The following is a 14,564-nucleotide window of genomic DNA, read 5'->3' as shown; positions in this document are numbered from 1 at the left end:
GCTCTATTTGGATCAGGAGGCAATCCTGTGTGAGGAAGATGAAACAGTAAGTATGATATACAGTAATAGGTCAATAGCCAGAATTATTAGTCTTGATGACAATACTTTGAAATAAATTCTTAGCGCTATAACGCTAAGTATTCTTAAATTCCACAACACTTGTAGTTAATTCATCTGATCTTGCAATAGACCATGTTTTCATCATTATCAACATTACCAATAATTAACACCTGCTTTAAGAAGAATTTCTGTTAGGTACTCGGGTTTGATATAATTATATCTTACTAGCTGGACCCGACAGACATTGTTCTGTATATAAAATTAAGTATATTTTTTATCTCCTGAGAAAGTTACAAAGATTTAGATTCTAATTAGTTATTCATTATAAACTATTCTTTCAATTTGATTTCTGAACTAGGGGGGAGATATTATCAAAGGAGAAACAAAATTGTTGTTTTTATTTAATTCCGAGCATTTTCATATTAATTCACCTTCTAAACCTTCTCTGGACTTCCACAAATAATTCAAGACCTAAATTAGCCAAATCGGTCCAGCCGTTCTCGAGTTTTAGCGAGACTAACGAACAGCAATTCATTTTTATATATATACATTATGTTTTTCGATTTTTTTTCTTTAATTTAAGATAAATATACTGATACCTTTTATTATATTGTTTTTTTTAATCTTTAGTGTTCATACAATCAGCTATTGAAATGGAAGCACACCCTTAATTTGAACCTTTATAATCAGTTTTAAGCAGATTACTTTTACATGTGACGCTTCAACCCCAACTCATCTTATTGATCCACGCTAAACCCATTGAAGAACAAAAATTGGATACGGCAATTTTAGTGCTTGACTTTATAAGTCGAAATCAAACTACGACGAAATTCAATCATCGATATTTTTATGTTTTTTATTTTTAGGTAAATGTAAGGACTACCAGTCGTAATCAATTATATCGATGTTATATAAATAATCACAAATAAATGCTATAGTTAGTTTCAGCCGATGCCAGCTCTTACACGCTGTTAAAAGTTGTTCAATTTAAGAGTAAAAAAAGAAGTACATATATACAATAAGTCCGTACAAAAACTTCTACTTTTTATTTTTTGTATTCTTTGGAACACTTTTATTCTATTCGAAACGTCGACCACATTCCAATATTTAACATATGTATTCCCAGATTATACTAAAACACAGTATTGAAAAATCAGAAACGCAGTGATTGCCTTGCACATAGTGGGTTTGGAACCGTAAGTCATTTTTGAGATACCTCAACAGATCCTCCGTCAAAGTCCTTAAAGGATCTGGGCGGCCGCATGCTGTTAGGACTAAAAGGTTTTTAATACTGTTAAAGCCAAAATTCACCGATATCCTTTTAGCAAACAAAATATATCGCAAGAAGTGAAGGTTGCCAGGTTGCGCGTATCATCAAAGAAAACTGAGGCTTGATACTTATCGTCGATATACAGGACATGCCCTTAATCAATTCCTAGAGATAAAGAGAGTTGCATGATCAAAATACGATACGCGGGTGAAAATTACAGAAATATCATTTTCACTGATGAAAAGAATTTCATAATTGAAGAGCTCTACAACATACATGATGAGAACGTGTACGCTCGTAGCTCCATAAAAGCATCACAAATGGTCAGAAAAGTCCAAAGTTATTGTCAAACTGTTCACAAAGGTTCATTCAAATGGAGTGAAGCATTCAGTCAAAGAATATCAAGAGACTGTATTAAATCACACGAACTAAGAACCTCCTTTTTTTGAAGTCGGTTGGAAAGAACAACAACAACCACATCCATTCCTATTCGTAGGTCTAGGAAGAAATAGGTAAATATTTAACATGCAAACGTTGACCATTCCAGACTTGATGACTCTTCATTGCTACACATATTGTATCTTTATCTCTTTCCCGTAACGAGTTTCATTTGTAGTCAGACAAATCTCGTTCCATTGATCTGTAACTCAAATTTCATTTTGGTGAGAATGCTGATTTAAAAGTTTATTTATTTATTGACTATTGATGATATAATGAACTAAACCAAACATACTTAATCATTCTCTTGTACCAATGAGAAACTGACAATATTAACTTGCAACATATTTGTAAATGTTAATATTTTGTACTTTACCTTTTAAGTTTACATTTCAGACAAAATGTTTACGGTTGAACCATATAGTAGAGGTACAAACCAAAGTACTTATTAACGACGAGAGATTGGAACTTGTGCACACTACGGCAAAGAATATTTAATAGTACAAGCACAGAAGTCTCACTCTGCAAAATCAATTAAAAGAAATGGGGACTCTTGCCGCCATATAATAAGGTGTATTCAGATCGCACATCGCTATTAACCTACATTTTTATTTACCTAGAAATTGCCTCTCTTTCTATCTCGTGACTCTTACCTATTCTGACGACAATAGGATTGTCTTCTTTACCCAAAACTGTACCTACCTAGTATAATGTCATCTTTTAAAAATTGCTTAGTTTTTTGTATAATTTAAATAAAAGAAATAATTTAAATAGGTTTGTAATCGTAATTTTAAAACAATATTCATTCGTTGTCTAACCTACATTCGTTGCAGATAGTAATGTATGCGTTGGAAGACCACGACATTGTCATACCTAGTTAGTATAAGAAACACATAGCTACCTAGCTTCACGGAAATTTCATTATAATAATAATCACTATAATTTAGATAGTCTTAGGAGCTTTAAAAAATTTAAATATGGATCGCAATGACCCTTAACATGCTTTGGTTTTTATCTTCTTCTTCCTCCTAGACTTAATTCCCACTTACTTGGAGACGGCCTGCCTCGTCCTTTTCTTTCCATTCGGCACAGTTTAGCGCCATGTTAGCTATTAAATGAGCTTAGTGAAGTACGTAAATCAACGTGATATAGTTACATTTAAATTATAAATGTTATATTTCAAATATAAATATAAATATATATATATACTAGCTGCCCCGACAGACGTTGTTCTGTAGGTAATAAAAAAATTACTGCTTTATATGAATTTGCCAATAATCAAAACATCAAGAATTATTTCGTAAAAAATGCTCCCTGTTGTTATAATGAAATTGTTTCACAGCCGAACTGTCAAACCGTGCGCCACTAAATTGTCTCATAGAAAATATGCCCATACAAAACAAATATTGAAAATAAAAAGAATTATGAGTCCCAAATCGGAATATTGACACAAATAAATTCATTAATTATAAAATGAAAATAACCAATGGTAACCTATACCTACCATTTAGAGTTAAGCGACAGCTGGCTACTTTAGTAGCTTATAGTCTTAGTCAACAAACTACTTCCTCTGTAGTATTATTTAATAAACATGCCTCTATTGGGCAAAATTGTAAAATAATCGACATACAAGCCCCTATTGGGGAATGTATTAGTACTAATGTACAAAAATATAACAATGAAGATTTTTCTTCAATTAATTTAAATTAAGTTATTTGACAAGGGAGGACAACTCTTGCAATATCATACAAAATAGGCAACATTCACCAAATATAAATGTTACTGCTATAGATAATCATAATATAAAGCTCATAAATATTGTTCACTAGAATATACAAGGTATCTCAAGTAAGGAATTAGAAATTGAACTGTTTTTGAGCTGCTGTAATATAGATATATTATGTATTACAGAACATTGGCGTAAGAGTCATCAGCTCCAGTTTAGTTTTAGAGAACATAAAGTAGTCAGTTCGTTTTGTAGAAGTACAACTTAGTCTTCAATTGCTTCTGTGAGGAATTTGACAGGATTTTTACTCCAGTAACGGTGACAGTAAACAACAAACATAGTTTTAATGATTGGGCAACAATGGGTATCCACAAAAGTCGTAAACGCTTATATGACCTTTATTATGAGAAACATTACAATAATAGTGAAGAATTTAAAATATATGTAAAAAAATACTCCAAGCTCTTTAAAATAGTTTGTCATGAAGCGAAAACACGTTTCATTGCAGATAAAATTAAAAACAGTAATAATAAAGTAAAAGCGACTTGGAGTGTAATTAACAATGAAACTGGTAAATCGAATTGCCGTAACACCTCTATCTGTTTAAATATTAATAATCGCGTTATAAATTCGGAAATAGAAATTGCAAATGAATTTGATAAATACTTCTCCGAAATCCCGATTGTCACGACCAAATACCTTAACTCTTCGCCAAAAGCAGCATATGATATGCTTAAATTACACGTACCAGTATCTTCTACTGACTTGAAATTTAAGTATGTTACAGGTAGCGATATAATAAAAATCTTCAAATTAATTAACCTAAAAAATACAAAAGACCTATGGGGCCATTCGACTAATATTGTTAAATACATACTTGACATTATAGCACCTGAATTAGCAATAATATTTAATGGATGCATAGATGAGGGTGTGTTCCCTGACCTCATGAAATACAGCAAAGTTATACCTTTGTTTAAATCGGGCAGTTCTTTTGACCCTGCTAATTTCAGACCTATTTCAGTGCTGCCTGTTTTTAGTAAAATTTTTGAAAAACTTTTGCTTCAACAGCTACAAATGCATTTTTGTAAATTAATGAACAAAAATCAGTTTGGTTTCACTAGGGGCTTATCAACAATTAATGCGGGTACTAGACTCATTGAGCACATCTTTGACGCCTGGGAAGAGTCACAGGATGCATTGGGCATTTTTTGTGATTTGTCAAAAGCATTTGACTGCGTCCACCATGAAACTTTACTCCTAAAACAAAAGCATTATGGAGTGAAAAATAGAGCCCTAAATCTGTTAAAATCATATTTAAGCGAAAGAGTTCAGATAGTCGATGTAAATGGCAAACGGTCTTCGGGTAAACCTGTGGGAATAGGTGTTCCACAGGGTTCTATTATCGGTCCTTTCTTGTTTCTTATATATATTAACGATCTACCGTTTGTGGTAGATGATAGCCATGAGATTGTGTTGTTTGCTGATGATACTTCACTTATTTTTAAAGTGAAGCGACGTGCGGATATTGATGACGAGGTAAGCTATGCACTCTCAAAGATAGTGCGTTGGTTTGAGACGAATAATCTGCACTTAAACAGTAAAAAAACAAAGTGTTTACGGTTCATTACACCAAACACAGCGGAGGTACAAACCAACGTGCTTATAAATGACCAGAGATTGGAACTTGTGGACACTACGGTCTTCTTGGGTATCACGTTAGATAAAAAGCTTCAGTGGGGTCCACATATTACCCATCTAGCAGATAGACTCAGCTCTGCGGCATATGCAGTTAGAAAGATTAGAGAGTACACGAATGTTGCGACCGCTAGATTAGTGTACTTTAGTTATTTTCACAGCATCATGACGTACGGTATATTACTATGGGGTCATGCTGCTGACATTGATATAGTGTTTGCACTGCAAAAGAGCTTGTCAGCTTGGTTATAGACAGCCTCTCAAAGAAAAATTTAATGAAATAAATATTATGACTGTTTATTGTCAGTACATTTATGAAAATTTAATATATGTTCACAAAAATCGTCCCCTTTTTGCTCTTAATAGTGATTTTCATTATTATAACACTAGAAATAAGGGATTGCTTGTAACTAATTCTAGTAGGCTTCATAAGATACATAATAGCTTTAAGGGTAAATGTATACACTTCTACAATAAAGTCCCAGCCACTGTTCAGGCATTATCTATAAATAAATTTAAATGTTTTATAAAAAAATGGCTCTGTCGTAAATCCTATTACTCCACTGCTGAATATCTAAATGATCGGACAGCCTGGGACTAGATTGTGATTATTTTATAGCGACAGAAATGACTGTACAATATTGTATATTTTTATTGAAAAGAGCGCAAAAAAAAGATTGCTGGGAGAGTTTCTTGCGCCGCTTCTTCTCTCTCAGAGCGCCATTTGTTTCCGAAGCGGTAGTAGTATCTAGTAGTATAAGAAATGACATCAAAAAGAATTCTAAAGGAATCAATTTTGAGAAAATAAATGCCTTTTATGCCTTTAATAAAAACTATCCTATCTCTCAAGTTGGACCAAATTGCACTCCATGGAGTTATCCCCATTTAAAATCCGTTTATTATTTTAGGAGTAAATTATATATATACCATTAAAACGATAATTTATTCATTTCGTTGGCAAATCTACAAAATACGGGTATGTATAGCTTTCACAGCGTAGGCATAGTCGTGAAGTTCGGCAACTAATACTACGCCCGTAGGCGTACTCGAGCGAGTCTCATGTGGTATAGTGGCCAACAATGACGTGTCACAATGTCATGTTCTGTCAAACTTTTAATTAATTACAAATAACATAAGCCGTATGTTTCAAAGTTTTAAAGATGCCATTGAGTGACAAGATCTCACTCACACAATCATCGAATACTGGCCGTAATAATAAAGCTATTGTACTTAGGTACTGCGGTATCTAGTTGGAGCGCAGCGGAGAACAAACCTTAATCTAAGTTTCACAGAATTATAACACATGTATTTTCACAAATTTTGATTTATGGTCGACCTGATCTAAATAAATATAGTTGTATTGATTGGATTTACTGATGTGACATGATCTAAGCATGTATGGTGGTGTCTATCGACATACCGACATTTACTTTGACAGAAAATTTTATATCGTCACCATCATCAGCCAGAAGACGTTATAAATAAATTATAAATTTTATATATATAATTGATCTCAAATAAACTAATATTTTTTAATCTTATTCATACAGGAAAATAATAAAGTATTTTTTATTTTTAAATTTAGATAGTATCATCACAACTTCATCTTGAACTTTTTCATATATTCTCAAAACGCAACTTACAGACATTATTACAAAATATTATTCAAATTCAAATATTTTTATTCAAAAGAGGATTTAAAATCACTCATCGAACGTCAAAACTTACCACCAAAGATTTTATTAATAATTTTTTTTTATTAATCTCCAGTAGATTAAATAAAATTATGATCTCGTTCATGGCAATAACTGAGCCATTATTTACTATAAAATGTAATATATTTATACACTACAAGTCGCTCTTACTCTGTTCGCTGTGCATGGTGACTGAGTAACATTAAATGCACCCCAAGCCAGTCTCTATGGATTCTCCCATCAAACGTTTTGTTGTCGTGCGAGTTCATTCACCTCTGGCGGGTTGCCAGTTTAAAAGTAGGTCAAAGTTTGACAGACATCGTAGGGTTCATATCATTATATACATAATACTTAAACACCTTTAAATATTAGTAGACAAAATAGTATTAGGAGTTCGTTTCCTAGGAAGGAAAAGGAATTTAAAAATTTTGTTTGAATAGACTTAAGCAATTATCATTATATTTTTGTAGATAATTATATTTTCAATTAAAATTTGCTAAGCTTATTGCTTACATTATAATAATAATAAACAAAAATATAAATCCTTAACATATACATCAACTTATGTACCTTAATTTTATTATTTCTGTAGGTAACTGTAGTGGAGCGATGTCCCTTTTTTTAAAGGTATTTTTTTACTTAAAAAGAGGCCCCAACCCTTTTTGGTGCTTACAATTACGTAAGTATCATAAAATTGTTATGGAGAAATCAATTAGGTAGGCTTTATACTTAATTAAAATATACCTGGGACTTCATCGGTGTCAAGAGCGCAAAAAAAGAATGCTGGGAGAGTTTTTTGCGCCGCTTCTTCTCTCTCAGAGTGCCATTTGTTTCCGAAGCGGTAGTAGTATCTAGTAGTTATTAGAAATGACATCAAAAAGAATTCTAAAGGAATCAATTTTGAGAAAATAAATGCCTTTTATGCCTTTTATGCCTCCTCCCTCCGGAACTCTTAAAAATATGTCATATTGTGTGTGATAGGCGTAAACATCTCAATGAATATTAAAATTTCTATTTTTAAAACACGATATCCGAATTTCTACTTTGATAACTATAACATTAGTAAGAGTTTTGTGTGGCCGCCATCTTGGATTTCACAAAAAATCTCTAAATTTGTTTTAACGCGATTTCGAGAAGCTTGGAAATTATTATCATTCTTTCCATAGCTTTTTTAGCTGTCATTCTTTATATGTAGACATTTAATAATTTTAGGTTAATTCATGAAGACCAGTTGAGTAGTTAAGGCGTGAAAGCGTAAAAAACAAAAATAATCATTTTCGCATTTATAATATTAGTACTTATATACTGCAAGTATTTTACTTTTCTTAATTGTTGAAGGAAAATGTAATTAAGATGTCCGCTGAGATGTGTTAAAACTCATTATGCGTTTAAACACTCTCCATTATTAAACATAAAGTAGACTTTTTAGCTTTATTAAAAAGTTTGAAGTAATTTAAAGCGCTATTCAATGGCATATCTAGTGTCTCTAAAATTCAACTGTATTCCTGGGAATATATTACAGGGAGAAGTCTAGACTTTATACTATCTCTGTATTATAATAAAGGTGTGGCCACGTAGGTATCTAATAGAAAAACAAACATTCTGGGCGAGTTATCATACAAAAGCATTTTAAAAAATGGTTTTATATTTTCAGATTGCCTGTATACAATCATAATACTTACAATGACAAAATATTCTAAATTTTCAAAAACTAAAATACACGCTTTCGTGTTACGCTGTAGTAAAAACTAAAAAAAAATGTTTTTCATATGCAGAGTATTTTCAATAGCGATCGATATAAAGCCCAATGAGATTAGATAAAAAAACGTTTCTTAAATATCAATTTAAAAACCGTTTTTTTTAGATATCAATCTTACGTTTATGTACGTAACTTACGCGTTATCTACGTAATTTTAAAAGAATTGTTTAAAAACGTTTGTGTGAGGAAGGTTATTGTCAAATACATGATTATCTTAATGATACCATAAAATTTGAATGGAGAGATCACCCCCAGGCTCCTCAATTATAAATTTTTATTGTACGATATTATAATGTTATTTTTCTATGAAAAAAAACTCCCGCTGAGTTTCTTGCGCCCGTTTCTCTCAGGTCTGAGGCACGCTATTTTGAACAGGTGGTAGTTTTTGACATCCAATAAGTGATTTGAAATCCTATTTTGAATAAAAATATTCGAATCTGATAATTTTATGAAAAAATTATATTTTTCTAGTATAATACATAATATATACATTATATTTCATATACAAGTGAATTATCTATCAACCTTAGTTTCACTTAATTTAATTTACCTTAGTAAATTATTACATAAAACATTCAATTTTACATCTCCATAAAAAGTTCGTTATAATAATTCTCATAACAGTAAACTGTAACAGAGAATACAATAAACTTTATAGTTAAATTGACCAATGTGGACACACCCTTAGATAGATTGCATCTAGTAGTCTCTAAAAGCAAATAGAATTATTTCAATTTTCCACAGTTTTATCCGTCGCGTTCGATTGTATAACAAAAATGTATTTTAGTATTACACGTCTTGTCAAGATCTTACTGGTAATATTTACAACGATTTGCAGTATTTTTACAATTTAACCGACAAATCAATAAACGGGAAGTGAAACAATTTCGAAATGTTATTATATTTCATAAATAACTTCGTAATCAGATTTTAATGGCATACTTTAAAATTGTGATATCTATCAAATCTAACAAAGGGGAGAGAAATATTAATAGAGTATATAATACATCTCATTCTATAATATGCGGCTGCTACTCACACCGTCTTCCACGTGGGTGCTATAAATCAATAATAATACCATGCCTGCATCTACCGTCAAATGTATTCAGTAGTTTTTGCGCTTTGCCCTGACATATAAACGAACAAATGGAGGCACAGAAAGGATGCGGGTTGAATCCCGCATCATTCAAATAATTTAATTTGTGTAATTAATCAAAGGAATGAGGGTAATCACTTTAAAAAATTAAAAAATAACAAATTGTTTAGAAAAGAATTCGACAAAATACTTTTTTGGTATAACTCCATTCACTTTGTTACGATTCAGTACTTAAATTAACTATATTTTTAGATTAAACACCAGATATTATAGGGAATTAATAGCGGAAGATATAAAATCACATTCATAATCTCTAGAAATATTCAGTTACGATAATGCTTAATTAAGAACGAAGTGTAATTATTACATATTTATAAAAAAACGTACCTACCATAAAGTCACAAAGCCTAACATCTAAATAAACACAAATGCGTTCTGAAACAGAGAATAATTAACCAAGTTTGTTTTACATTTCGTTCTCCGTCTGACTCGTTCATTGGTTAAGATTCATGACAGACACATCAGCCAACATTTGGTCGATAGCAAGCTGGCGAGACAGGCAATGCCCTTAGTCTGAGACCAGACCATCATTTCAGGTAAGAAAGATTATTTCCTTTTGTAACAAAAGCATTTATGATTAAACTTCTAATGGTCATGTGATATGGACGTATTTTCTCACTCACCTAATCTAAGCTATTGCAAACTATTTGGGACACAATAACGCAATGTTTTAAATATATATTAAGGCCTGAATTGAATTAAAACACCAAAATTATAACCGTTAATCTCAAAATAATATAATTAACAGTTCTATAAAAATATTATAGTGTTTGGTGCAATACGTTGGATGGATGTACTTTTTATTTTAGACCTTTTCCCATTCACCTGGGGTCGGCCTTCCTTGTACTTTTTTTCCATTCGGCACGGTTTTGCGCCATGTCAGCTATTAAATGAGCTTCTTTCAAGTCTTTTTGTACCGTCGTCAACCAGGTGGCAGGGGGTCTTCCACGCATACGCTTCGTTATTGGCATGTCTAGGGCAAGCTTCACCATATGATCGTCTGGGCGCCTTTGAATGCGACCGAACCACCTTAAGTTCTTCAGATGACAAGTTGTAACTAAATAATCATAAAATGACCTCGAAATTGACCTTCAAATGGCATTTTTTTGTTTCCAAAAATACAGAAAAGTAATATATATCTGGTGCTTTTCTAATTATTTTTAGACGTCAATTATTATTAAATCCATCTCCTCGCGTCGTTTTCCTCATTACTGAGGGTCGCGACTCCCCCGCTGCATCAGTTTCTCCCGTACGATTTCCCTCGATTTGCTGCGATCCTTAGCTTTATGGAGGGCATTGTTTAAGTTGATGTTAAGAGAAGATCGTATTTGGTCTGACCATCTCGTGGGACTGTTTCCTCTTCGATGTTTGCCATCTACCTTGCCTGTCACCATCACCAGCTGTTCAAGATTGTGACCCTCTTTACGAGCAATATGTCCGAGGAGTTCCAGCACCTTGTTATTTTTAATTGTTTTGTTACCTTAAAATACGATTCGTACGCCCTGGTCAGCAAGATCACTGGCATGTATTAACGCCTTAAAACAGAGTTCACATGTTTGACGACGTGTTTTGTTGTTGAAGATGCCTTTGATTTTGATTTACAACAAAAATAAAATATCCTTATGTAATTAACATGTTTTATCTACTTGTATAATTAAAATAACTTCATTTACGTTTGACTTAGAGCCGAACACAGCAGACTATTCTTAATTCTTCCAGAATTCTTACCTCTGGGATCGATGATTTATGGCAACGCGGGTAGTGAGTGTTTGACAATATTCATTAATAATCATTTTTAATTGCAAACTTCTTTTCTGTGTATTTCAATGAACAATATTTAACAGTCGTATTTCGTATTAATTATTAAATATGGTAATTACTAATTTTATAGTATATACCTATATCTATATAAATATAATATCAAATAGTATTAACAACATATTTTTTATATATAAGACTTTTATTCACGTCTGTCCGTGTGAATTTCTCCGGACCGATCGCTGCAAAATCGGTTGAGCTGTTTATACATGAAAGTGTAACAGACAGACAGGCAAGAACAATTAAACTTCTATCAGATCTAAAAATATTAGTATTATTAAAATAAAAAACTTAATATTTTATTTTATTTGTGCCGGTTTTTCTTCTGTCTCCATGCATCCTTTGCTAAAAGGGCAGTGCGTCACGTCCATTCTAAATAGGTGTTTATAACGGTCAATGGCCGATTACAATTCCTACAACATATATGCCTTTCTTTGTATATTTAGCCTGATCAGGTTGTGTACAAACTTTTTTGATAACACTGGAACTGCATACTATTAAGTGTCAGGATAGATAATATAAAAAATAATGCTTATCCTATTGTAATCAATTCTAAACATACAAGTGTTTTAACTATAGATTATTAAACGGATTATCTCAAAAAGTTTTCTACAGATAATTCCTTAGATTTCTCATACAATTCTCAGCATTTCTGACTTCAGGAAATTGTATTAAAGGGGCGCTATTCAGCGGCGATGGATCGCGCATGCGCAATCGCTCAGTAGCCAGTCAACCCCGCTTGCCTCGACACAGAGCAACACAGCGGCTCCTAGAACATGCGTTGCTTCTGCAACAAACAACATCTTTACTTTGATGCAACCATAAATACATAACGAAAGATATTCTACACGTTCTCTGTTGATTTGTGAAGTGTTCGTAACAGAAACAATGGACAGTTTTATTCAATAAGTGTCACTGAACGAGATTTGAAAGGTGATCGAAAGGTTTGTGATATTAATAAGATGTAGTAATTAAGATTGTTGTATTAACAAAACTCAGGTTTATTTTATATTATTGTACAATAGAAGCCTTATACGGTGGCTTCATTTAGAGACTGTGTATTTGACTAGATAATCCGTAATTCTGCCTTAACCTAGTTTCAAAACGAACGCGATTTATATGTTTTTTCAGTGTGAAAAATTCTCGTTTTCTAATTACTTACTCGTTGACTTTTATTAACCTCTAACTTTAAAGGGCAATGAACCATGCATTGCTTTTTCATGTTCAATTCTATATCTCATCAACGATTTATTGTATTTTTAAAAAAAGTTGCTCATTACATAAATGACGTAATGTAAATTAATTTAAAGTCTGTGTTTTCAGTGGCATTTCTGGTATTTAATAATAATAAAAAGAAAGCCATTTATTCCATATCTCTAAAAAAAGGGTACATTTGAAATATTGTTAGTTTTTTTTTTGTTAGTATTATTTCATGATCTAGGTTTTTAGTACAATTGTTATTTAGTTACATTTTTAGATATGGATCCCAGATTGGATAAAAGCCTCCTCCGACTTCATCCACAACTTTCTGTCAAGTGCTTTCTGCATCCATTCTTTTCCTGCTGATTGTGCTATGTTATCAGCCCACCGTTTTATTGGTCTTCCTACATTTCGTTTTCCTGATGTTGGCCCCTTCCAACGTGTAATTTCTCTAGTCCGCCTCCTCTCGGTATACCGTGCAATATATCTCGTATATAATGCGAACAGTAAATTGTTACCCAAGTATATTTTATTTTATATATTTCACGTAAAATTGAACCTATTTCAAAATATATTGGTGAGTGCATACAAGGGTAAATTCCCTAAATATCCCTAAGTGTGTAAAGAGCTGCCTATCATGAATAGCAAGCCTTAGTGGAGATAGTTTAATAAAAGATTTATACATGAAATAAAAATATGAACTTAAATTTTATTCACCTACTATTATCATAACTTAATGTTGTAAATATCACACTACCCACCTAGAAATATTTTGATTTGGTATGGCCGAATAAACGCACTTGGTCTAGCAGCGGACCATTTTCGATGGTATTGTCCATCGCACATCATTATTATTATTACCTTCGGACCGTACCAAGTACGACGATGGACCAATTGGTACGAGGCGCCCACCGAACCGTCCGATCGTCCGGTCATACCAAATCTGACCATGTGTTTAGGCTATTATAGAACTTCAATTAATAGTAATAGTTTACTTCAATTAATTATTAATATTTTTGGAGACATGAATTACCTGAGAAATTTAATTACCTAACGCTTTACAATTGATTGTAATAATAAATTTCATTTTCATTTGGAATATTATAATTATTATTAATTATAATCTATTAATTCTAGCTTTTACAATCAATTTTATTTTTGAAGCTCTGTAGATTAATTTAGCAATTGTACAAACATCAATGGTTTTTTATTTCTTTGAATCCTTAGATAATTTATATATCTAGATGAAGCCTCTTGCGGCTAGACAAACGATGAAAACAGGCCAGGTTTATTACTTTAGTGTGCGTGACAAGAAAGGTACGCCTTCGCTCGCGATATGTATGATACTTTGTATTTGTGTGCGTGCATTCCTCAAAATAAAGGTAACACTAAAATCAAGTCTCTTCTGTCCGTCCGACCTTCTGTCAACAAGCGGTATCCCTTGAATAAAAACAATATGGTATATATACCAAAATAGTTGCCATGAAAATTAAAAAAAAAATATATATTATTAAAAGTTAAATCTATCAACTACATTTTATAAAATAAAGTTCTCCGCCGCGTCTGTCTGTCTGTCTGTTTGCGATAAATTAAAAAATAACTTATTGCTGTGTTCACCAATGTACAGCGTGGTTCTCGAGGGAGGTTTTAGTATATAATTTATTTAATATATAAGTTTTTGTATACATATTTGAATACGTTAACGATATTTGTTGGAGGTGTCGAAAAAATATGCCTTCTGGAAG

At 32.3% G+C, this 14,564-nt stretch overlaps 1 protein-coding gene across 2 annotated transcripts in view; it reads left to right on the top strand.

Annotated features, from left to right (window-relative positions):
- The first annotated feature begins 12,384 nt into the window (after positions 1-12,384).
- Positions 12,385-14,564, top strand: part of LOC126979874 (electroneutral sodium bicarbonate exchanger 1) — a 52,704-nt gene continuing 50,524 nt past the window's right edge. For both annotated transcript variants that reach the window (XM_050829430.1, XM_050829431.1), the window contains exon 1: positions 12,385-12,563. The gene's annotated coding sequence lies outside the window, so the exon portion shown is untranslated. The remainder of the gene's footprint in view (positions 12,564-14,564) is intronic.

Source organism: Leptidea sinapis, chromosome 4 (genome assembly GCF_905404315.1).
Source record: "Leptidea sinapis chromosome 4, ilLepSina1.1, whole genome shotgun sequence".
Classification (NCBI taxonomy): domain Eukaryota; kingdom Metazoa; phylum Arthropoda; class Insecta; order Lepidoptera; family Pieridae; genus Leptidea; species Leptidea sinapis.
Note: the sequence above shows the minus strand (reverse complement) of the source record. Positions and strands in the feature narration are given on the sequence as shown.